Source organism: Chrysemys picta, unplaced genomic scaffold (assembly GCF_011386835.1).
Source record: "Chrysemys picta bellii isolate R12L10 unplaced genomic scaffold, ASM1138683v2 scaf377, whole genome shotgun sequence".
Taxonomy (NCBI): Eukaryota; Metazoa; Chordata; order Testudines; family Emydidae; genus Chrysemys; species Chrysemys picta.
In genome coordinates, this window is record NW_027053084.1 from 17,767 (window position 1) to 42,457 (window position 24,691).

The 24,691-nt window shown below is 49.9% G+C and overlaps 1 pseudogene; it reads left to right on the plus strand.

Annotated features, from left to right (window-relative positions):
* The window catches only part of LOC135978665 (class I histocompatibility antigen, F10 alpha chain-like), a 33,902-nt pseudogene extending 16,924 nt beyond the window's left edge, over positions 1-16,978 (plus strand).
* The last annotated feature ends 7,713 nt before the right edge of the window (positions 16,979-24,691 follow it).

Sequence of the window (24,691 nt, forward strand, 5' to 3'; positions counted from 1 at the left end):
CTCAGGGGAGGGAGGGCCCAGTATCAAGAAGAAGAACCACTGGGCTACCTGCAGTGGGGTCTTGGTGAGATTTTCAGAGAGAGACTGCTTCTGACCCTCAGCTGTGTTTCAGGGTTTCACATTATCCAGACAATATTCAGCTGTGATCTCCGGGAAGACAACAGCATTCAGGGGTTTTACCAGGATTCATATGACGGACGAGACTTTCTTACCTTCGATAAGGAGACCATGACTTGGATAGCAGCAGATATTGGGGCTCAGATCACCAAGAGGAGATGGGATGCTGAAATAGATGATAACCAGGGATGGAATCACTACCTGGAGGGGGACTGTATTTCCTGGCTAAGGAGTGCTCTAGTGTACGGGAAGGAGACTCTACAGAGGAAAGGTAAGGCGGGGGACAAGCCCCACCTAGGGGGACACTACTGGCTACATCTCCATTCCCCAGCCCCAGTTCCAAACTGGAGCAGGTGGGTAGGGGGATATTCAGCGAACCTTGCACCAGGGATAGGTGGGGAAACAACCCCTTCCCCATCAGTTCTGCTGGAAAAAAAGATAAGAAATTGAAAATGTTAAAAGCAGTTCACTGTAGAGAAGCTGCATCTCCAGAGCCACTTGACCAAATGAGCGCAACTTCACATCACAAATTCTACCTCTTCCTCTGATGTGACACAGCCGTTATCAAGGCAATCTGCCTGTGCTTGTGCATGTTCGAGCACTTTGCTTAATTATGGAAGTGCCACTTCTATGGACACCAGCTTCATTCACCATGTAATTCTTCCCTATTCACTGTCTGTACCATCATATTTCTTGTTTTGCCCCCAGCCCGTGTTCCATCAATGATGGTAGCTTTGTCCTTGTTGCCAAACTTCTCCTACAGTCATTTATGTGCTTCCTTCCATGCCATTCCCTACATGTGGAATTGCCCTCCCCATACTAACCTGGAAGAAGGCTCCCCTTGTCCTTAAAGTTTTCCCCCTCAAGACCTACCTTTGCTGCAACACTTTCATACTTACTTTTTGATTCTTTTATCAATAAGACACCAGATAATCACACTCAAATTTATTACCAAAGCTTTTTAGTTAAAGATTAATCACAAACATAGAAGGGAAGAGGTTAAATGCTTTAACACTCCAACTCAGGAGGACAGTCTGCTTCAAAATGTTAACTCACTATTACCTGTTTATGTACCTTGTCTGTTACCACATACACACATTTCCCAGATTAGTTAGCATCATTACACACCCTGATCTTTCCCTTCCCAAACAGTTTGCGCTTGCTGTTCAAGGTTACTTGAAATTTCTACCCAGTTTTTTGCAACAATTATACTAATTGCTTATTTCTCTCACAAACCTCAGCAGAACATTATCTTGTCCTTTGCCATCTTTACAAATGCCAACAAGAAAAATCCATACACAGCATTGTAATGGGTATTTCAGTGCCAGGGGGCTGGGAAACTGATTTTTCAACATTAGCATAATTCCTTTTGAAATCCATAATACTGGGGTAAATAGATTTGGTAACAACCTACAAGAAATTAGCCAATTCATATTAGCTCGTTTGAGGGGCAATTTAGCACTGTGTGTCACTTTTTGTTTAATGGGCCCTTTCCATCTCTAATTGGTCAGTTTATCCAGTCCAGTTTTTGCTCCCTGGCCAGGGCAAGATTCTCCTCTCTTTCAAATCCAGGGACTGAGAGGAGATGGGTACAAACCTAGTGTGTGATTGACACCTGTATCTGGAGTTTAGTGAAGCCTGTCAAGGTATTTGTGTCTCTGTGGTTTGGAGCAGAGGCCAGGTCAGGGACCTGGATTCAGGATTCACCGTTGCTGATACTGTGAATTCGGCACAGAAATCCTCTAACATGATGGTTCTCTCTCATCAGAGGGATTCTGTCTCATGGATTCTCATCCTCTCCCACTGCTCGGGTCTCAGAATTTCATGCTGCAAAGCTCTAGAAAATGCTGCCTGGATTAGAGCTTGAAAACACCTCACTTGAGTTTCTTCTTTTTCCCAGTGTGCCCAACAGCTAGAGTGAGCGACAGGTCATCTCGTGACGGCCTCACCACCCTCTCCTGTAAGGTCAGTGGATTCTACCCCCGGGACATCACCGTGACCTGGCTGAAAAATGGGGAGAGCAGACAGCAGGAGACCTACTCTGAAGGCATCCTACCCAATGGGGATGGGACCTACCAGACCTGGGTGACAATGGAGATTGATCCCAAGATCAAAGCCCATTATTCATGTCAAGTGGAGCACGAAAGCCTGTTAGAGCCACTCTCTGTCTCCTGGGGTAAGGAGTTTGTGTGTTTGCCTGTTTTCCTAGTGGGAGAGGGGGAATCCATTAAACTCAACCCCTGAAAAATTCTCATTTGGATTTATAGGCTGAAGCTGGACTTTCTCAGGGTCTGTGAGGCCCTGTCCTCTTTGGCTCTGTCCCCCTGCAGTCAAGTTCTTGTGCTAGAGTTGGGACCCACAGTGCCTGGGGCTCATGTCTTGCTCTCCAGTTTGCTGCCTCTGGGGCTGTTGGATACATCTCAGCAATACAGTGTCTCTGAAGGGAGAAGATTAACAATGAGACATTAAGGCCTGAAGGGACCATTCTAATCATCTGATCTGAGCTCCTGCCTAGTCCAGGGCAGGGGGGAATCACAGTCTGGTCATCTGTGGGCAAACTAGCGCTGATCCTTCAGAAAGAGATTTCCATTCCAGATGTAGTCTCCAAGGGATGGAGAATTTATCACATCCCAGGAGAAGCTCAAATCTGCCCCTTATTTCCAGACAGAGTTGGTCTTGCTTCAGCTTCCAGCCCGTTCTCAACTTCATGCACTCGTGGTCCTGCCATGAGTGCAGGGGACGGGACTAGATAAGCTCTCGAGGTCCCTTCTAGTCCTAGGATTCAGCAGGTTCTCAGAAACACGACTCTATGGGCCCATGTGGCCAGAGTTAGAGGTTTAATGTTGGGAGCAGCTTGTTTCTGTGTGCAGTGATGCTGGAAGAGAGGGTCTGGCCTTGGAATGGAGCGAGGAGGCAGATTAGAGCCCTGCATCGGGGGAGTGTCTCCTATGCCCCAGCACAAGGAAGTCGAGAAAGAATTTATTACCCATCTTTTTGCTTGGTTAATTGGGAAGTGGAAAAATGCAGCATTTGGAAGTGCAAACAATTTCTAAAAGGGCAGCCTGCACTGGAAATCTAGTCAACAGATGGTTTCACATCATAATCCTGCTACTACGTCCCCTGCCAATTTTTGTGTCATAAACCACATTTCCTTATTCTCTTAGAAATATTTTTCTTTTTGCTGTATTATTATGTGGATCTTTCAGACAACAGGAGAAGCTGATTAATGAAACTTAAAGTGTATACAGAACTTGGGGTTTAACAGGTTCATATAAACCAAGAACAGTATTAAAATATCTCTGTCGTCCCCTCTTCACTTCCTGCCCCCTCAAAAAACACGCATAGTGTCTAACTATATTCATGGCAGGGAAATCCAGAGCTTTGAGGTCAGTTTCCAGTTTGTCACCAGAATCACACAATGGGACTGTGTTCCATTAGTCATGAAAGTCAGGGTGGTCAAGGGGGAGTTAGGGGCTGGGAGCCAGGACTCCTGGGTTCTGTTTCTGGAAGGGGAGTGGGGGCAGGTGGGTTAGGGGAGGAGGGGCTGGAAGTCAGGATTCCTGGGGTCTATTCCTGGCTCTTTCACTGACTCACTGTGTGATCTTCAGCAAGTCTCCCCCTTTCCCGTTTAGGGACGAGACTGACATTCGTGCTCTCCCATAGTTCGGTTTATGAAGGTTGATTAATGTTATAAAAGTCTTCTATTTTAAGTGCTAAATATTTATTATGAATTGAAGTGGTAGAGGCTGGGTCTAGTGTCCAGGACTTTCTGTGGTGGGGTATAATGCCTGGTAGGTGCATGGTGGCTGCATTGGAAGGGGTGGATGGTTGCAGGATTCAGCCCTTATCTGGGGAGCTGACTGACTGATCCCTGCACTGGGACGAAAGGGGGGTTTTAGTGGGGGATTTTTCCCCATTGCTCATTCTCTCCATTCCATTTCAGAACCAAATAATAGTCTGATTCCCATTGTGGCTGGAGTTATCACTGCAGCTGTCCTGATTGGTGTTATAATCGGAGTATTCTTCTGGAAAAAGCAATGCCCAGGTAAAGTGGCTGGGTTGGGGGCATTTCCTGGACTTGCCGGGCCCTGCACACCTACCTAAGGCCAACAGCAATACAGGAGCCAGTGTCACTACTGTGTGACTGTCCCACTGTGGGACTGAGCTAATGACCCCGATGGGAGCTGCTGGAGGGCCAGACCCAGAACCTTGGTGCGGGTTACAGTTTATATGAGGCTTGGTTTTCCAGCGAGCCCAGCAGCCAGTGGGCTGAGATCTTTGGAAACTGTCTTGTGTCTTTCTCTCCCGCCGATCGTGAGCGCCTGGGACCTTGAGTCCATTACTGGCGCCAGGGGTCCTGTTTCTGAGCTGTGGACACAGATCGGAGTCGGTTCCTATCTCGGGAGCGGCATTCACTGAAATTTGCCTTCTCTCTGCAGGGAGGACAGGAGACGGCTACGCTGTAGCTCAGGGTAAGTGACAAGAGACCCATCGCCTCTTTTCAAGTGACCATCTCTGAACAGCCATCAGTATTTGCTTGTGGATTTTAGCCTGGAGCCACTGACAGGAGATCCTCGCTCCCACTCATAGACCTTGTCTACAGTGAGGCTTTTCGGGAAATCTCCAACTATTGCTCTAGTACCATAGAATCCTAGAACAGGAAGGGACCTCGAGAGGACATCTAGTCCAGTCCCCTGCACTCAAGGCAGGACTAGATATTATCTAGACCAGGGATCTCAAACTCAAATGGCCACGAGGGCCACATGAGGACTAGTTCATTGGCCCGAGGGCCACATCACTGACACCCCTCCCCTGTTGCCCCCAGCCCTGCCCCAACTCTGCCCCTTCTATTAGGCCCCGCCCCTTCCCTGCCTTTCCCACCCCTTCCCTGCCCCCATTCCAACCCCTTTCCTTGAAGTCCCCACCCTAACTCCACCCCCTCCCTGCTCCCAGGGGGTGCAGGAGGGGTGCGGGGTGTGGCCAGGGCTCAGGGCAGGGAGTTGGGGTGCAGGATGGGTGCAGGGTGCGGCAGGGGGCTCAGGGAAGGGAGTTGGGGTGCAGGAGGGTTGGGGTGCGGGCTCCGGCCCAGCGCCACTTACCTAGAGCAGCTCCGGGGCCAGGACAGGCTCCCTGCCTGCCTGCCCTGGCCCAGCGCCACTCCGGGAAGCAGCCGGAACCACATGCCTGCGGCCCCTGGGGAAGGGGCCACAGGGCTCCGTGCACTGGCCTTGCTGCTCCTCCAGATACCTCCCCCGAAGCTCCCATTGGCCGCGGTTCCCCGTTCCTGGCCAATGGGCGCTGCGGAGGGGCGGTGCCTGGAAGGGAGGGCAACGCACAGAGCCCTCTGCCCCCACCCCCACTCCCCGCCGCCACAGGGACGTGGTGCCGGCCGCTTCAGGGAGCGGCGCAGGGCTTGCGGTGCCACGGGGGCTATAGTTTGCCCACCCCTGGCCTGGAGGGGGTGGGGAGTGGGCCACGGGGAGCTTTGCAGGCTGCAGGAACTAGCCCCACAGGCCGCATGTTTTAAGACCTCTGATATAGACCATCCCTGACTAACCTGTTCTTAAAACCTCCAATGAGAGAGATTCTACAACCTCTCTAGGCAATTTATTCCAGTGCTTAACCATCCTCACAAGATTTTTTTCCCTAATGTCCAACCTAGACCTCCCTTGTTGCAATTTAAGCCCATTGCTTCTTGTCCTGTCCTCAGAAGTTGATGAATACAATTTTTCCCCTCCTCCTTGTAACAACCTTTTATGTACTTGAAAACTGTTATCATGTCCCCTCTCTGTCTTCTCTTCTGTGACTAAACAAACCGAATTCTTTCGATCTTTCCTCATAGGTCATGTTTTCTAGATCTTTAATCATTCGTGTTGCTCTCCCGTGGACTTTCTCCAATTTGTCCACATCCTTCCTGGGCACAATACTCCAGTTCAGGCCTAATCAGCACAGAGTAGAGAGGAAGAATTACTCCTTGTGTCTTGCTTACAACACTCGGGCTAATCATCCCAGAATGATGTTGCCTTTTTTTGCAACCGTGTTACACGGTTGACTCATATTTAGCTTGTGATCCACTATGACCCCACTTTCCTTTCTGTGGTACTTCTTCCTAGGCGTCATTTCCCAATTTTGATGTGTGCAATTGATGGTTTCTTCCTAAGTGGGGTAATTTACATTTGTCCATATTGAATTTCATCCTGTTTACTTCAGATTGTTTCTCCAGTTTGTCCAGATCATTTTGAATTTTAATCCTGTCCTCCAAAGCATTTGCAACCCCTTCCTGCTTAGTATCGCCACAATCTTAATAAGTGTACTCTCTATGCCATTATCTAAACCCTTGATGAAGCCATTGAACAGAACCAGACCCAGAACTGATCCCTGAGGGTATGTCTACACTACGAGAGTAGTTCGATTTTACTTAAAGCGAATTTGTGGAACTGATATTACAAAGTCAAACGTGTGTATCCACACTAAGGACAGTAATTCGACTTTGTGAGTCCACAGTAACGGGGCAAGCGTCATTGGAAGCGGTGCACTGTGGGCAGCTATCCCACAGTTCCCGCAGTCCCCGCTGCCCATTGGAATTCTGGGTCGAGCCCCCAATGCCTGCTGGGGCAAAAAATGCGTCAAGGGTGGTTTTGGGTAACTGTCGTCATTCAACCCTCACTCCCGCCCTCCCTCCCTGAAAGCGCCGGCGGGCGATCAGTTCGCGCAGTTTTCTGGTGATTGACAGCGCGGACGCCACAGCACTGCGAGCATGGAGCCCGCTGCGATCATCGCTGCAGTTATGGCCGTTGTCAACACCTCGCACCTTATCATCCACCTTTTTCAAAAGCAGATGCTGAGAAATCGGGCGAGGAGGCTACGGCAGCGCAGTGAGGACATTAAGTCTGAGAGGGGCACAGACCTCTCGCAAAGCACGGGACCCCGCGCCGTGGACATCATGGTGGCAATGGGTCATGTTGATGGTGTGGAACGGCGATTCTGGGCCCGGGAAACAAGCACGAACTGGTGGGACCGCATAGTGCTGCAGGTCTGGGATGAATCACAGTGGCTGCGAAACTTTCGGATGCGTAAGGGAACTTTCCTGGAACTTTGTGAGTTGCTGTCCCCTGCCCTGAAGCGCAAGGACACCCGGATGCGAGCAGCCCTGACTGTCCAGAAGCGAGTGGCCAAAACCCTCTGGAAGCTTGCAACGCCAGATAGCTACCGGTCAGTCGTGAATCACTTTGGAGTGGGCAAATCTACCGTGGGGGTTGCTGTGATGCAAGTAGCCAACGCAATCGTTGAGCTACTGCTCTCAAAGGTAGTGACCCTGGGAAACGTGCAGGTGATCATAGATGTCTTCGCTGCAATGGGATTCCCAAACTGCAGTGGGGCTATAGATGGAACTCACATCCCTATCCTGGGACCGGACCACCAGGCCAGCCAGTACATTACCGAAAGGGCTACTTTTCAATGGTGCTGCAAGCACTGGTGGACCATAGGGGACGTTTTACCAACATCAATGTCGGATGGCCGGGCAAGGTTCATGATGCTCGCGTTTTCAGGAACTCTGTTTTGTTTAGACGGCTGCAGGAAGGTATTTACTTCCCTGACCACAAAATAACTGTTGGGGATGTGGAGATGCCTATAGTGATCCTCGGGGACCCAGCCTACCCGCTAATGCCCTGGCTCATGAAGCCCTATACAGGCGCCCTGGACAGTGAAAAAGAACTCTTCAACTACCGGCTGAGCAAGTGCAGAATGGTGGTGGAGTGTGCTTTTGGACGTCTGAAGGGGGGAGATGGAGAAGCTTACTGACTCGCTCTGATCTCAGCGAAACCAATATCTCCATTGTTATTGCGGCTTGCTGTGTGCTCCACAATCTCTGTGAGAGCAAGGGGGAGACATTTATGGCGGGGTGGGAGGTTGAGGCACATCGCCTGGCTGCTGATTACACCCAGCCAGACAGCCGGGCGATTAGAAGAGCCCAGCGGGACGCGCTGTGCATCCGGGAAGCTTTGAAAGCTAGGTTCCACAGTGAGCAGGGTAACCTGTGACTATTTAAGTTTGTTTAAACAGAAGCTGAACCTGCCCCCGTTTCTTTACCCACTTAATGTTGACTATCCTCTCCAGTTACCAACCCCCTTCCCCCCCTTCAAACACACCTTTAAAAATAAAATAAATGGAACTTTGTTCGTTAACACTATTTTCTTTATTAAGGATTTTGTGGTAAAGGGTTGAAACTGGGACGCAGACTGTGGTGGGGAGCGGGTGTAGTGATGGAAAGAATGCTTCTAAACTCGAGGAATGACAGGCTCCTGCTCCTAGAGAGGTCCGCAGTGGTGGACTGGTTGTTTCAATGGAGCCTGCCACCCCTCCTTTTCGGGACTCTGTGTGTGGGGGCTATGTGACTTTGTGGCGGGGGGGGGCAGTTACAGATCCCCTGCTGCGTGGCTCTGTCATCCAGGCTAAGGACCGCTGCATAAGATCTGTAACCGCCCTCCCCCGCCACAAACTCACATAGCCCCCCCCCACCCCACCCCCAGAACATGAAAACCACCTCCCAGACTGACCAGGGTGCCTAGTGACTGCAATGTGTGTGTGACCTTCTGCTGAACCTGCCCCCGTGTCTGTACCCTGGTAAAGGTGACTGTCCTCTCCAATTACCAACCCCCTCCCCCCCCTTCAAACACACTCTCCTCTAAAAGAACATGATGGAAACAGTAATTAACAGAAACGTATTTTTTATTAAGAACTACACAGTTAGGAGATGAAACTGGGACGGGGGCTTGGGTGAGGTGCATTTGGAGGGAGGGAAAGGACGTATCAAATCTTTGGGAATGAGAGCCTTCTGCAATTTGAGCAGTCTGCAGGGGTGGAGTGACTGTTTTCACGGCCCCTGCCGCCCCTCCTTCTTGGGACTTTGGGTGAGGGGGGGATGGGACTTTGTGGCGGGGGAGGGCGGTTAGAGAGAGAATGCAGCGGGGCTCTGTCCTCCTGCCTCCGGCCCTGCAGAACATCTACAAGGCGCCGGAGCGTTTGCTCCCTCATTAGTCCAAGCAGCGTTTGAGTCGCCTGCTGGTCTTCCTGCCGCCACCTGTCCTCCCGTTCGCTGTGTGATCGCTGGTATTGCGACATGTTCTCCCTCCACTGGGTCTGCTGTGCCGCCTCGGCTCGGGAGCAGCCCATAAGTTCTGAGAACATCTCGTCCCATGTCCTTCTCTTTCGTTGCCTGATCTGCGCCAGCCTCTGGGAGGGGGATGCCGGGGTAGCTCGGGAGACACTCGCAGCTGTGGGATGGGAAAAAGGGAGTGAATTCCTCAGAAAGATACAGTTTTGCGAACAATGAATATAGTCTTTCTCTGTGAACAAGACCATGCACAGCACCTATCACATGCACACTCAGTACAAGGTCGAATTTTCGGCCTTCCAATTGAGTGCCTGGGGTCTTGCTGTACAGATCACACAAGCGGGGCCGGACAACAGAATTCGGCTAGCAGGCGGACATGGTAAGCCGTAGACTTTTGGCTGCTTAAAGCTTAATTTACAGCAGTGCCCTCCTTTCACGTTCCAAGCAATGCTCCTAGCGTTGGCCAGTTCCTGCTGCTGGCAATCCGGCCAGCATGAACTCTGCCCCTGTCCCACCCCCCTCGCGGCTGTCCCCGGGAAAGATCCCTCCATGCTGCCCCTGTCACGCCTCCACCGCGTGGCTGTAAACCGCCGGTTACAGTTATGTAAAGGAACAGACAATCAGTCCCAATACTAACATTCCCCTAATTCAAAGCAGGTCACCATGAGTGATATCACTCTGATGAGGATTTCAGAGACAGAGAAAGACCGCATGCTGCGTGAATGCCAGCAAGCACCAGGGCCGTATGCCGCCATGCTTTGCGAGGCAATGATCCCGGAGTACTTGCTGCTAGCCTGGCGCGGAAAAGTTTCCTACCATGGAGGACGCAATAAGGCCGCTCTCCCCAGGAACCTGATGCAAAGGCTTTCACAATACCTCCAGGAGACCTTCGTGGAGATGTCCCAGGAGGATTTCTGCTCTATTCCCGGACATATTGACAGAATTTTCCAGTAGCTGCACTGGCAAGGACTAGAAACTAAAGCGCCTAGGGCAAACTAATCATGAAAAACCCATTGTTAAGATACCATTCCTATTCTGTTCAAAATAAATGTTTAAAACACTTACCTACTGATGTTTCCCCTGATTCACGGTCTGGGTTACCGCCTTGGGAGGGTTGGTAGGGAATCTCCGTGAGGGTGATTTCCCCTGGCTGTTGGGGAAATCAGCGTTGAAAGCGCTGTCGACTGCCTCGTCCTCCTCATCTCCTTTCTCATCTTCCCCATCCGCGAACATCTCCGAGGAAACGGCCGTCGACAATACCCCATCGTCAGAGTCCACGGACAATGGTGGGGTAGTGGTGGCGGCCACACCTAGAATGGAATGCAGTGCCTCGTAGAAACGGCATGTGTGGGGCTGGGATCCAGAGTGTCCGTTTGACTCTTTGGTCTTCTGGTACCCTTGTCTCAGCTCCTTAATTTTCATGTGGCACTGTGTTGCATCCCGGCTGTATCCTCTCTCCGTCATGGCTTTGGAGATCTTCTCGTAGATCTTCGCATTCCGTTTTTTCGATCACAGCTCCGAAAGCACGGACTCATCGCCCCACACAGCGATCAGATCCAAGACTTCCCGATCAGTCCATGCTGGGGCCCTCTTTCTATTCTGCGATTGCATGGTCACCTCTGCTGGAGAGCTCTGCATCGTTGCCAGTGCTGCTGAGCTCGCCACGATGTCCAAACAGGAAATGAGATTTAAACTGGCCAGACAGGAAAAGGAATTCAAATTTTCCTGGGGCTTTTCCTATGTGGCTGGTCAGAGCATCCGAGCTCGGACTGCTGTCCAGAGCGTCAACAGAATGGTGCACTGTGGGATAGCTCCCAGAGCTATTAGCGTCGAATTACATCCACACCTATCCTAATTCGACATGGCCATGTCCAATTTAGTGCTACTCCCCTCGTCGGGGAGGAGTACAGAAATCGATTTAAAGAGACCTCTATGTCGAAATAAATAGCTTCGTTGTGTGGACAGGTGCAGGGATAATTCGAGTTAACGCTGCTAAATTCGACATAACCTCCTAGTGTAGACCAGGCCTGAGGGACCCCACTTGTTATGCCCTTCCAACATGACTGTGAACTATTGATAACTATTCTCTGGGAACAGTTTTCCAACCAGTTCTGCACCCACTTTATAGTAGCACCATCTAGGCTATATTTCCCTAGTTTGTTAATGAGAAGGTCCTATGAGACAGTATCAAAAGCCTTACTAAAGTCAAGTTATACCACATCTACCATTTCCTCCCATACACAAGGCTTGTTACCCTATCAAAGAAAGCTATCAGGTTGGTTTTACACAATTTGTTCTTGACAAATCCAGGCTGACTGTTACTATCACCTTATTATCTTCTAGGTGTTTGCAAATTGATTGCTTCATTATTTGCCCCATTATCTTTCTGGGTACTGAAGTTAAACTGACTGGTCTGTAATTCTTCGGGTTGTCCCTAATCCCCTTTTTATAGATTGGCACTATGTTTCCCCTCTTCCAGTCCTCTCTGCCATCTTCCATGACTTTTCAAAGATATTGGTTCAGATATCTGCTCTGTCACTTCCTTGAGTATTCTAGGATGCCTTTCATCAGGCCTTGGTGACTTGAAGATATCTAACTTGTCTAAATCATTTTTAACTTGTTCTTTCCCTACGTTAGCCTCAGATTCTACCTCAGTTTCACTGGTGTTCACTATGCTCGACGTCCAATAGCTATAAAACCTTATGGTGAAAACTGAAACAAAAAAGTCATTTAGCCCTTTCCCCATTTTCACATAGAGTCATAGAATCTCAGGGTTGGAAGGGACCTCAGGAGGTCATCTAGTCTAACCCCCTGCTCAAAGCAGGACCAACCCCAACTAAATCATCCCAGCCAGGGCTTTGTCAAGCCTGACCTTAAAAACCTCTAAGGAAGGAGATTCCACCACCTCCCTAGGTAACCCATTCCAGTTCTTCACCACCCTCCTAGTGAAAAAGTTGTTCCTAATATCCAACCTAAACCTCCCCCTCTGCAACTTGAGACCATTACTCCTTGTTCTGTCATCTTCTACCACTGAGAACCGTGTAGATCCATCCTCTTTGGAACCCCCTTTCAGGTAGTTGAAAGCAGCTATCAAATCCCCCCTCATTCTTCTCTTCTGCAGGCTAAACAATCCCAGTTCCCTCAGCCTCTCCTCATAAGTCATGTGCTCCAGCCCCCTAATCATTTTTGTTGCCCTCCGCTGGACTCTTTCCAATTTATCTACATCCTTCTTGTAGTGTGGGGCCCAAAACTGGACACAGTACTCTAAATGTGGCCTCACCAGTGCCGAATAGAAGGGAATGATCACGTCCCTCGGTCTGCGGGAAATGCCCCTACTGATACAACCCAAGATGCCATTAGCCTTCTTGGAAACAAGGGCACACTGTTGACTCATATTGCACACTGTTGACTCATATTCGGCTTTTCGTCCACTGTAACCCCTAGGTCCTTTTCTGCAGAACTGCTGCCCAGCCATTCGGTCCCTAGTCTGTAGCAGTGCATGGGATTCTTCCTTCCTAAGTGCAGGACTCTGCACTTGTCCTTGTTGAACCTCATCATATTTCTTTTGGCCCAATCCTCTAATTTGTCTAGGTCCCTCTGTATCCTATCCCTACCCTCCAGCGTATCAACCTCTCCTCCCATGTTCTGTTATTGTCTTTCTTTCCTCATTGACTAATGGGCCTACCCTATCCTTGGTCTTCCTCTTGCTGCTAACGTATTTGTAGAATGTTTTGTTGTTACCCTTTATGTCTCTAGCTAGTTTGATCTCGTTTTGTACCTTGACCTTTCTGATTTTGCCTCTACATACTTGCATTATTTGTTTACAGTTATCCTTTGTAATTTGACCTAGTTTCCACTTTGTGTAGGACTCTCTTTTGATTTTTAGATCATTGAAGATCTCCTGGTTTAAGCCAGTGTGGTCTCTTGCCATCCTTCATTGCTTTCCTGTGCAGTGGGATAGTTTGCACCTGTGTGCTAGATAATGTCTCTTTGAGAACTTTCCAACTCTTCTGAACTGTTTTTCCCCTTAGACTTGCTTCCCATGGGATCTTACCTAGCAACTCCCTGAGTTTGCTAAAGTCTGTCTTCTTGAAATCCCCATTATTTTATTGTGTTGTTTTCCCTCCTACCATTCTTTAGAATCATGAATTCTGTCATTTCATGATCACTTTCACCCAAGCTGCCTTCCACTTTCAAATTCTCAACCAGTTCCTCCCTATTTGTCAAAGTTAAATCTAGAACAGCCTCTCCCCTAGTAGCTTTCTCCACCTTCTGAAAGAAAAAATGTCTCCAATACATTCCAAGAACTCGTTGGATAATCTGCCCTGCTTTGTTATTTTCCCAGCAGAGGTCGTCTTCAGTAGTGTAGAGTGGCTGTAGACACATGTTCTGTAACCTTGCTCAGGGGAAGTCTAGATGATGCAGTGGTTAAAAACACCTGAACCCCATCTCCTCAATTGCTCCACCTTTGCTATCACTGGTGGAATTGCATTGCTTGCGGGGATGGGTCCCAATTTTTCTAGTGCAGAGAAGGCGGTGGTCAGGAATGTATACGGTGGTGTTGGGCAGAATTATTATCCCCCTAGAGCTGTGCTGTGTGTGGCTGAGTGTGACCCTGAAGGTGTCTGACCTGCTTTTAATGTTACACTTCTTTTGACTTACCTGAAAGTTGGTTTGGTGCTTGTGAAGTCTGGGCCTGATCCAAAGCCTGTTGAAGCCAATGGGCGTCTTTCCATTGACGTCAGGTCAGCACCAAGCTGTCACCTCGAGGACCACGAGTTCAAATCCCCTCCTCAGTTGTCTCCTGCAATTAGCTTTAGGAACTAAAACTATGGGAAATATTTACATAAATGATGGACTGTCTCAGAGGCCATCTAATGCCTGGCACCAAGAGTCAGTATAAAATGCGTAGATCTGCCGGGCCCTGCTAGGGTGTAGCCGTCCAGCTCTCTCTTTACCCTCTCAGGGGTGTCTCCAGCGGGTACCTGAGGGGGTTTGAGAAGTGCCAACACAACCTCCTCGGAGCACCCCCCTTCCTCCTACAGTTGGCCCTGAGTCGTGCCTCCTTCGCTCCTCCTCGTTACTCCAGAACAACGGAAATTCACATGCAAGAACTTTGCTAACGTGGAGTTAAGGTTGCAGGTGCTCAACCCTGCCCTGGGCTCCCTGTGTCCTTTCAGAATGAGAGTGTTGAATTCCCAGAAGTCAAAGGTTGGCAAACCAGGATATGCCGAGGTAGAATGATGCTTCCCACGCAACTCGAACTCTGCCCCAGTGGGTCTGGGAATAGGAACAGGAAGTAGAACAGCACCAGGCCAAACCAAACTCACCCTTGTCTGTGTGCCCAGCACCAACCCAAATCAGCATTCCTCTTCATGCCATCCACACTGTTCTGTGCAGCGCCATTGATTAAGGCGGGAATTGCTGTCGATTGGCAGGGTGTGAGGGTGAAGTCTGTGGTCTGCTTGAGGGACCCATTTGGGCACAGACCGAAGGGGGCAGAGTTGAGGTTGTTTGGCCTGAGTATCCATAGCTCAGCATTTCTTAGTTTGCTAGCCTTTGACTGTTGAGTGTTCAGTGCTTCCATTCTGAAGAGACATGAAAAGCACAAGTCAGTGCTGACCTCGTACAATGGTAACGTTTTTTGCATGTGAATAGTGGAAATCCAGGGCAACTGCATTGTAGACTGATCTGTGCACCAACCACCTCACTGCTAGGGAAGAGTAAGGTGATGACTGTTCCCTTTGGATAAGAGTCCCCCGTATCTACTAACTACGCTGAAGCCCTGCCTTGTGAGAGATGCTAATATACTCTCTCTTCTCCTCCTCCTCTGCACAGCAAGTGACCAAGGATCTAGTGGCTCTGACAGATCTGCCAAGGGTAAGTGAGGGGGGCTCTAGCCTGGGGGTTCACTGCTCTCACTGAGGCCTCTGGAGAGAGACACCTAGTCCAAGTCATTGGACCCTGAGTCTCACTGGCCCGTCCCCTCTAGCAAACCAGCCCCACGGAGCAGAACAGGGGAGTTCTGGATCTCTTATTTCCCTTTTATTCACACAGGTTTGCAGCCAAATCCCCCTTGTTTTCTCTGCGATGAATTTAGGTGTGAAAGACTCTAGTGAGAGGGGTTTCTCTGTGGCTGCTGATAGAGCATTGGGTGAGATTTGTAATGATAAATCCAGCTGCTTCAGAGAACAGTCTCCAGTGAACCTGCAGGAGGGACAGAGCCCAGCACCTGAGGCTCCAGGAACACAGATCTCTGACACTGGAGCTTTGTCGGCGGGGTTAGAGATTTTGTCCACTAAACATGGAGCCACTAGGGTGACCATCCATTATGGCAGGTTCCCTTTAATAGACGTTGCCTGTGTTTAACTTCTGCAGCTTAACAGAGCCTGTTGGAGTCTGTGCCACAACCTGAGGGGACCCCAGAGAGGAAGATGGATGAGCTCTGCTCTGTCTCCCTACAAGAACCAATCAACCTCTCCCAGCTTTTCTCTGGCACTTGGAGTATCCCATGTGGGATTTCTGGCCTCATTTATCTGCTCACTGAACCACTTTTTACCTTTTAGATGTAATAGTTTTCTGTAATAATGTTTTATTTGCACAAAATAATTTCCAAAATGTTAATGGATAAAAACTCCTTTAGTAAGAGTTTAGTATTTGCTAGCATTTAGTGTGTGCACTCAATGCTCTACGCTGCGCAGTGCTGTTTGCACACTCTGTACGGTATGCTAGATATGTGAGCAGTAACTGCTTGTGTGTATATGGTGGGGGACCTATTTTTTTTCTGTAGAATTTCCTGATTGTAACATAGTAAATGGCCTGGTCTACTCACAGCTGGTAGCACTGTTGCTATCATCAGCGGAGGAAGTCTGCTGGACAGGAATAAGTGTCTGCATTTAGTTTATAAGTGCCTCTAATGGCCTGTTCACCATTTGTAGAGCCATAGAAATGCTGGGCTAGAAGGGACCTCAAGAGGTCACTGGCAAGACCAAGTAAACCAAGACCATCCCTTGTCACACCCCAATGGCCCTCTCCCTCAAGTCCCCTGGGAAGGCAGATCAGTATTGTATGTTGCTAACGCTGGTGCAGTATTCTGGGAAGGGTTAAAGGTGTGAGTGAGTGGGGAATGGAAGGTTCCTTTGCAGGTTTCAGGAGGCCAAAGGAGGGAGAGAGAGACAAGGGAACAAGTTAACTTGACACTCCAGCTAGGCGTGAAGATAAGAGGTTGACTCCAGCCCAAGGTCACTGCACACAACAGATTCTCTGCTACCTGCCAAGAAAGAGGGGACCGAGCTTCCAACCCTGCCCTGCCATAAGAAAGGAGACTCGCAGAACAGAAACTGGAGGGGCTGTGAAAACGAGGGAGACTGTGAAGATCAGCGAATGGGAGAACAGCCGTCTCCCATCCCCTGAAGCCGGAGTGTTTTGGGAAAGCTGAGGAAGCCACAGAAAACTGGTTCAGACTGGGGCAGAGAGCAAAAGCCCTCAGGAACACCTAGGGTAAAAACCCTCCCGAGAGCGGAAGCAAGTTGGAGATTTACAGCGGACCCCGGACGACCTGTGCCCAGGGAAGAACTCCCGTCCACCCTTCCCCCCGCCTTCTTCTTACATTACACCCAGACTTGGGTTGTGCGTGTGAGAGTATGGGTTAGGGCTCAGGCACTAACGTTTCCTTCCTTCCTCAGAGTGACGTGGGAAACACGCAGCACTCTCCGCTGTTATTTTCTTAATAAAACTTTAAACTTAGTTACTTGGTGTGCTCTCTTCATCTCCACCCCTAAAAATCCTGCTGCCTTAGACTGATCACCTAAGGTCTCTGGCAGCTTGGTAACATAAATCTGTCACACCCTGACAGATGTTTGTCCAGCCTGTTCTTAAAAACCTCCAATGATGGGGATTCCACATCCTCTCTAGGTAACCTATGTAACTAAGTGGGATATTTTCCTAATGTTGCGTATGTATACTGTGTGTGCCTCAGTTTCCCCCATGTGCTGCATGTCTAACCAAGGTGGGAGGAGGGGTGTCTATTGTTGCAGAGGACCAGGTGTGACCCAGTCTAGCAGCCTGGACCCCAGACCATAGCCTGGACACTTTGTAACTTAGCAACTGATGACCTGAAGGCCCATCCCAACTTGGAGCCAGCCAGTTATGGGCAGCAGAGAGAACAGAGAGCTGAAGAGAGAGAGTCACCTGGAGATCTGTTTGCCTGGGAAAGAAGACAGAGGATGGCGGCGGGGCCTTGGAGGGGATATAGGAGGGACCACAGGAAGGAGGAGTCACTTCTGGGCTGGGAACAAGGAGCCACCTGAGCCCACCTGGGTGGGGACAAGCCCAGCAGGAGGGTGCTGAGAATTTCTTGCTCAAGGCCCCTGAGAACTTCCTGTGTTAGGTTCAGACGTACAAGAAGCCCTTCTGTTTTGCACCAGCTGGGAGTCGATGCAGTCCAGAGACGGGGGGGCTGCATTGCTTCTTTTGGGTGTGAAGCCTTCTCCAGGGGTCCAGTCCAAGTAGACTCACTGCGGTGCGGTCACAGCGAGGAAGGCATGCTGAAGGCTCAGAGGTGTGGTACTGGGAGGTGGAGGAGCCTACGGCTTAAACCCCAAGCAGCAAGTATGGTCAATACATTAAAGAGCGGTTCCTCCCATGGGTTGTGGAAGCTGAGAGCGCATTTGCCTATGGGTCTGCGGCAACCTGTTCCACAGATTAGCTATCCTCATAGAAAGTTTTTCTTAATGTCTAACCCAGGGGTGGGCAACCTTTTTGTCCCGAGGGCCACATCGAGGTTGCAAAATTGTATGGAGGGCCGGGTAGGGAAGGCTGTGCCTCCCCAATCAGCCTGGCTGCCCCCCTCAGAATCCCCAACCGATCCAACCCCCTCCCCCTTGTCCCCTGATCTCCAGAGACCCTCCCTGCCCCTAACCACCCCCCCAGAACCCCACCCCCTACCCAACCCTCCCTGGCCGCCCCGCCCCTTATCCACACCCCTGCCCCCGGACAGACCCCCGAGACTCCACGCTTATCCAACCCCCCCGTCCCCTGACCTCCCCCCCCAGAACCTCCACCCCATCCAACCGCCCCCTGCTCTCTGTCCCGTGACTGCCCCCTGGGACCTCCTGCCCCTTATCCAACGCCCTGGCCCCCTTACCATGCCGCTCAGAGCAGCAGGAGCTTGCAGCCCCGCTGGAGCTAGACACACTGCCCCGCAGAAGCTCACAGCCCTGCACCCTTACCATGCTTCTCAGGGCAGCAGCCCGGATGGAACTAGGCGCGCTGCCCTGCTGGACTGCGCAGCCCCGCTCCCCCCCCGCCCCGAGCACTGCCTGGGCGGCGGCATGGTTGTGGGGGAGAGCAGGGGAGGGGCCAGGGGCAGCCTCCCTGGCTGGGAGCTCAGAGGCCAGGCAGGACGGTCCCGCAGGCCGTAGTTTTCCCACCCCTGGTCTCACCTAAATCTCCATCACTGCAAAGCATGCTGATTTCCCCCCTCTTCTATTTTCAGTGCAGCTAGAGAAGAGTTGATCTCAGTCCTCTCCCTAACAGCCCTTAACTTATAGGAAAACTTATCAGGTCCCCTCACAGTCTTCCTTTCTCAAGAATAAAGATGTTCACTTTTTTAACCTCCTGTCTTGCATACGACACCTTTGTTAATACACTGCAGAATGATATTTGCCTTTTTCACAATAGCCTCACATTGTTTACACATACTCAGCTTGTGGTCCACTGGAACCCCAGCTCCTGTTCTGTAATATTGGTACCTAGGCTGTTTAATGTATTTCATTTTGTCCTCCTGGCTGAAATATTTGCACTAATCAAGATAAATTCAACAAAGATGGTTTCAGACCAATTCTCCAATTCGTCAAGATTGTTTTGAATTCTAATCCTGTCCTCACAACTGCTGGCCCCCCTTCCCAGCTTGTTTGGGCCTGCAGCATTTCTAAGTACACTCTCCACTAGAGCATCTAAATCATGAATGAAAGGGTGAAAACTGTCAGAGCCAGGACCGACTCTTGTAGGACCCCACTAGCAATGTTTTCCCAGCGTGAGAGTGAATCATTGATAACTACTGAGAGTCTTTACAGTCATTTCATCTAGACCTGAGCCATAAACAATGTAGACCAACCTATGGGAGATATAGATGCAGCTGTGGGTTCCCATTCCTTCTGCTGCTGTCTGTGACCCGGGTATCCAGTACAGGAGGGGAGTTTGTACCTTTACTCTGGCTAAGCAGAATAACCCCTTCCCTCCTGTAGCATCCCCTGGGTGTGTGTGTGGTCCCTGTGGGGCTGCCCCAATTCCCCTTCCTCACCCCGCTCAGTGGAACAGATTCGGTTCCACTTGCCCCAACTGAGAAGGAGAGTGGTCCCGGAGTCGGTGCTTTGGAGGTGCAAGATGAGCCAATGCTTGTGTAGGATCTGCACAAAAACAATGCTAGGCACTCCCCCTGCTGGCTATAGCTGCAGAGAAACAAGCCTGTCCTCCCAGAGCCAGGTTGGGACTAGAGGCTGTTCTACAAACACGGCACCCCTCACCCCAACTTTACCCCACCTGTTCCCCACTCCTTCAGTGACTTTACCCAGTGCAGGGGGATCATTTGCTGGGTTTTGCCAGCGTAACCCACAAAGAGTTTTAGGAAAGAATTGTTATTGATTAGAACAGGGGGCCGGGAGCCAGGATTCCTGGATTCTGTTCCCATTTCTGCTGCTTCCACAGAAAATCAGTCATTTTCCTCTCTTTGTGCCTTTATCCCCATCAATAAAATGGAGCCAACAATGCTCTAGAAGTGCTAGGGATTATTGTATTGCAGTTGCCAAGGTTAGGGCAGGCTGCAAAAGGGAGAGCAAAACTGGTGGTTAACACTGAGGTTAAACTCACCAACCTGTCATAAACTCTGCTTCTCATCCCCCATACTGGTTATCGAGAAGCTGAAAAAAGAAATCACATTGTGTTTCAGTTTTCTGGCTCCCAATCAGCACCTAGGTCCAGTACAGTGAAAGTTATTTAAAAACTCTGCTCGTTATACAAAATATTCTGGTAACCCCAAAGGGTCATCCACAGTGCCAGGTCAATATTAAGTTGGATCTTACCCAAAATACCACGCTGCCAGGCAATTCTTTAGTGTCTAAAATGATAGGTTTATTGTAAGGAAAAAAGAAAGACAAGAGGGTTAAATGATAAAGCACTCAGATATATACAGCGACTTCAAGGTCCATATATCAAGTTCTTAACAGTACTGGGGAATTCACTGGCTTGAAAGTCCCTCTGGATCACATCCACAGCTCGGATGGGTCATTCAATCCTTTGTTCAGAGCTTCGGCTTGTAGAAAAGTCACTCCAGAGATAAGGAGCAGGAATGACAAAATGGAGATGATGCAGCTGCCCTTTATATTCCTTTTCCAGGTGGCTTGTACTTCCTGTGTCCCAACTACAAACTAACAGCACCTGGGCCTGGAAAAGCCTTAGGGCTTGTCTACACTGCCAAGTGAACGACAAAAGTTTTGGTGTTCACCGGTGCTTAAAAAAAACCTTTGTAAAAGACGAACATTTTGCCAGTCAGCAGCATGAATGCCACGTTGTCAGCAGGAGCCCGGTCCTGTCAACAACAATAACCCCACTCATAGGGGGTGGACATTTTTTGTCGGCAAAAGTGCCAACAAAAAAAGTTCACACTGCCAAAGTTTTAGCGGCGGGGTTGTGTTGCTAAAAGCTGGGGAGTGTAGACAAAGCCTTAGAGTCCCCTGTCTATAGACATGCCCATACAAGTCCTGCTGAGTCATAAGGCGTAGTCCCTGGCCTTTCAATGGGTTCATTGTACAGCTGATGACCCTTGATGGGCCATTGAACAGGCCAGGCAGTGCTGATGCCAGTCTGTGTGTCGGTGTCACTCAGAAACACAGCACAAGTCTGGAAACACAGATATACCCTACGTATCTATAACTCGCACTACAAAGGTGATACAAACATATAAATAAGATTATCATACTTGGCAAATCATAACATTTTCACAAATACCTCACATGGCATATCTAGCACAATTCATCGCAATTGTATAATACTGGTATCAACAATATGATAAAGTGTCTCCCACATTCCACAGCATCACAGTGCCCCCCATCCACCCGGTTAGCTCTAAAGGAGGTGATCTCCTTACAGGTTTTGATGGACAGGCCTGGGTTCTTCTGGATCCTGCCCTCAGCTCAGTGGGGTTTAACTTCCTTATTTTCTTCCCGTATGAGTTTATTTGGCGGTGCCTCCATCCCCTGTGCCCCTTCCTGGCAGGATCATCAGGGCAGCTTAGGAGGGAAATTCTAACACCAGTGTAACCCCCACTTACCTGCCAGATATTTGGAGGCTCCCAAGAAATAACACACACAATTCAACACAGTAATTATATTAACCAAGAGGTAAATATAATGTAACTGGTTAAAACACTATTCTCAGGGTCATTGGTGCCCATGCTGATAATACACCTGAATTTCCCCAGGCACGTGACCTGATATAGCAAATGTAAAATTAGTGTCTTGTTGGTACATGTACTTTGTAGGGGCCCTTCGTGACCTGTGACCACAAGATCTGTGCAGCTGTTAGGAATGTGGCTGACTGGGCTCAGTGCTGCCCGAGTGACGCACACGGGGATAGGGTGATAAATCCCTCTGCAGATTTATAGGCAGCAGCAACAGTCTCTGCTCGGACCCCAGGGAAGCACCAACAGCCTCTAAGGCTCCCAGCAGCTTCCCAGCAGCAGCTGGCGACCAGCCGGGAAGTGTGAAAAAATCGGATCGGATCGGGGCGGGGGAGGGGGGGGTAACAGGTGCCAATATTAGACAAAGCGCCAACTATTGGGACTGTCCCTATAACATTAGGACATCTGGTGCCTCTGGCAGCAGTGCCTGGTAGGGACAGAGTCCCCCCTCCCCCAGCAGTCTGGCCCCTTTCCCCAACACAGAGCCCACTGCCCCCAGGGGAGAACACAGGGTAGTGCAATCTCCATTGATACCCCCCCACACACACACAAGTAGCAGGGCTTTGCCCCCGCTATTCCACCCCCAGGAAAAGCAAAGGGTGAGCTGATGGTCCCTCTAGGACCAGCTCCGAGCACCCAACTTTCATGAGTGTCGGAACCCAGCAGCACTGCATTGAGCACTTGGGCTATGCGGAGCCTCCGCTCCATTGCTCCTACTTTTGCACCATGTTATTGGTTAACTTGTTTTAATCAATTGGAGTTACTTTATTTTTTTAAATGTCCAATTCTACTTAAAAAAAAAACAAAAAAACAAAACAAACAAACAAAAAAAACCCATCAATCCAGAATATTCCCACCAATACATAACATTCCCAGGAGCAATTCCTAATAAAATCAAAACTGCAACATAGTTCAGTCATTTCTTTGCTTAAAGCACCTTCATTTTCCGCTCTTCCACTTTGCTAGGATCACCGCACCTTCATGCCCCCATTTCCTTTACTGTGGCATCTTGTCTGTCAGTTTCACACATTCCAGAAAAATCTCTCCCCGTCCGCCACTCACGCATCAGCGCGGATCTCCCCAAAGCACCTGGCACACAGCTGTCAATCTGCAGCTACTCAGCGTATAGTCCAATGGCTGCTCTCTCTCCGCTGACAAGAAACCTGACCAAGTGCCTTTGCTACAAACCAAGTCTGGGATTTATTGGTTTGATTGGAGCCTGCTGGGGTGTCCGGCCAGAGTCAATACAGCCTGCAGAAAGAACACAGCCATGCAGCCGAACATTTGACCACACCTCCCACTGCATCACGGACAAGCTACCCTGATTTGAACTCTGGGCGAGGGAGAGTCCGATTACCAATGGAGTTGCACGGGATGAGCAGTACCCAGGGCATTCTACTCTGCGCCCTTGTGGCTGGGAGCTAGGGAGGGGGAAAGAAAACAAACAGGTGCTCTGACGACACTCAGTTCAGCGCACTTATGACACGTCTGTTTTCCACTTGTTTTACATAATCCCATAGCAGATATTCCATCATCTTGCCTGGGATGGATGTCAGGCTGACAGCATATAATTACCCACATCACCCCCCTTCCTCCCCATGTTCCCTCCTGCCCCTTGCCCAGCATGGGGCAGGAGCGGTGACTGCGGGCGGCGGGGGGGGGCTGTGCTGGTGGAGGGTCCCGCCGGAAAAGGGAAGGGTCGGAGGGTGGAAGGGCAGGCTCAGTCAGTCTGCCCTGGCAGTCGAGATGGGGGCGCACTAGGACCCCACGGGAGCAGTTGCTGCAGGGAGGCAGCATGGAGCTGGCAGAAGAGGCAGCCAGGGATGCTCTGCTCCAGGGAGGCAGCTAGAGAGGCCGGCGTGAGGGGGCGGGAGGTGGGGCCGGGGGGTGGGGGAGGGGGAGAACACCCGGCCCCAAATATTGGTGGAGCTGGGCCCCTGGGCTCTGAATATTGCTGGTGCCTGGGCACCACATGGAGATATAACTCACCGTCTATGCCTAGAAGTCTATTTCCCTCCCTGCTCAGGTGAAGTCCATCCCGAGAGAACAGTCCTCTGTCCATGAATGCCTCCCAGTGGCCATACATCCCAAAGCCCTCCTCATAGCACCACTGCCTGAGCCATCTGTTGAGCATCATAATCCTGTCACACCTTTGCTGCCCTTCTCTAGGCACAGGCAAAATCCCACTGAAGATCACCTGAGCCTCCATTTCCTTAAGCGTCTTCCCCAACCTGGCATAGTCGCCCTATGGAAACCACTTCAAGCCAGGGGGTGCGGCGGGCCTAGCACCCCTCGTTCTGGCACCCCTAGCACCCCTATTGAACCCAGCACACCACCAACCACCTGCAAACCCAGACAGCAGCCAGGGTTGTGACCTTTTCCTCAGCTCAATTCATAAAAAAAGAAAATGAGCTATTTAAAAAAAATGAAGATGAGAGATGTCAAGGCTGAATCCCCACTCTGTCACTCCCAGTGCAGGAAGTGGAGGCCCGCAAGGATTTTAAAAATTAATATTGGCCACTCCAGGCTTGTATTAAACTCCCAAGGTTACAGCTTCTCTCTGACCTTGGGTTGGTAAACGCTGCCACCACCCAAATGCAAAAAAACAACAACACCCCTTTGAACCCAGGAAGGAGCACTTGGGAATTCCTCCTTTTTATTATAATTATATTATATTATATATAATTATAATATAATATGACCTGAAATCTTTAAAATCGTGATTTGAGGAGGTCAGTAACTCAGCCCGAGGTTCTGGGTCTATTACAGGAGTGGGTGGGTGAGGTTCTGTGGCCTGCATTGTGCAGGAGGTCAGACTACATGATCATGATGGTCCCTTCTGGCCTTAAAGTCTGTGAGTTTAAGGCAGAGGAGCACAACTCTTCCCCTCCTTGTCTAGGCTGGTTCTTTGCACACTGGCTGCTGGAGATGTGGTAAACAGTGAAGTGACAAAGTTTGCAGATTATACAAAATTACTCAAGAGAGTTAAATCCAAAGCTCCC